Below are 1,403 nucleotides of genomic sequence, written 5' to 3' on the forward strand. Positions count from 1 at the left end.
TCCTTACCGGTGGTTCGTGGTTCTATGGCGCTCCCAATTTGTTTTAGCGAAGTATGATGGATTGCAAGATGTGGCTTCGGTTCCCATCGAGTCATTTCCGATATGGGTGGATATTAGAGGTCTCTCAGATGCACTCTTGATAGAGGAGGCAGTGGAGAAGGTCGGGTTGACTCTAGGGTTTGTGGAGCACACCGACAAGCTGAACATCAAAAGGGGTTTGCATGCTAGGGTTAAAACTCTGCACAAGCTTTGTGATCCGATGAAGGAAGCTTTTGGAGATTTGCCATTTGAGTTTGGTTCGATCTGTTTTCTGGTTAAACTCCAGGTGAAGTATGACCGTACGGTTAGGTATTACGAGGTTTGTGGTTTGATGGTGCACCCGGATTCCTTATCATGTGTGGACCTCCACCCTTAGTCCCGTAGCTTATCGAAATAAATCTATGAAAACTTCATTTGATTATGGTCGGGCGGCTAGGGTTTCTGCAAACCCTAAATCTAAACCTAGTACAGTTCCAAAGTTGTTTGAGAAGCAGAGTGGTTATGGAGGGTCTTCTACTAGAGCTAAAGGATTGGCTTTGCGAAATTTCAATAATTCCTTCACTAACCCTTTTGCAGGTGAAGGAAAATTTGGTGAAGGTAACTCTAGAGTCCCTAGGGTTTCTTTTTCACTACTAGGAATTACGGCCGCTGATCTTGCTGTGCAGTTAGCCCGCTTACGTAGTCCTCCGATTGTAATTTCGAACTCAGTGAAAGCTCCAGTGGTTATGTAGAATTGACTAATCGTGACTCTTGCTCCGGTGCTAACAGGTGTGAAGAGAGGAGTTGAGATGGCTTTGGTGACCATGGGTAAGTGAGGTCGCTGTGAGGCAGCTGCTGGTCAATTGATGATGGTTCCCTATGAACTTCCTTTCTCGTCAAAGATGGCTTTGGCTCATTCTGGTGGGACTTTGACGGTCTCGCCGGCGACGAAAAGAATGGTGGGACATCCACGAAGCTCTAAGAACAAGTGAGGTAGGGCATGAGGTGGTTTCAAGTGAGGTTAAGGGTAAGTCAAGTCCACAAAGGGCCAAGAAACGTTCTTTGTAGGAAGTCTTTTGTCACATCCCGACCCTTATATTTTTACCTTATTTACTTGCCTAATTATAATAAGAATTTTACCGTCCCCGTCATTGAGTTAATAGCTTAATTGGTCCCTAGAGATATTTTTAAGAGATAATTAGTTTTGGGGAATTGTTCGTAAGAGAAAATTTCGACAACGGTAAAAATGGTAAATTTTAGCTAGTAAAAGGTAATTTTTTATTCGGGTATTATTTTTCGGGGTGTTTTATTTTTTTGAGATGGGCTTAAGAGAGGGTGGACCGGTTTAGGGGGGAGACCCATTTCTTTTTTTCTTCTCTCTTTCT

Source organism: Fragaria vesca, linkage group LG5 (assembly GCF_000184155.1).
Source record: "Fragaria vesca subsp. vesca linkage group LG5, FraVesHawaii_1.0, whole genome shotgun sequence".
Classification (NCBI taxonomy): Eukaryota; Viridiplantae; Streptophyta; class Magnoliopsida; order Rosales; family Rosaceae; genus Fragaria; species Fragaria vesca.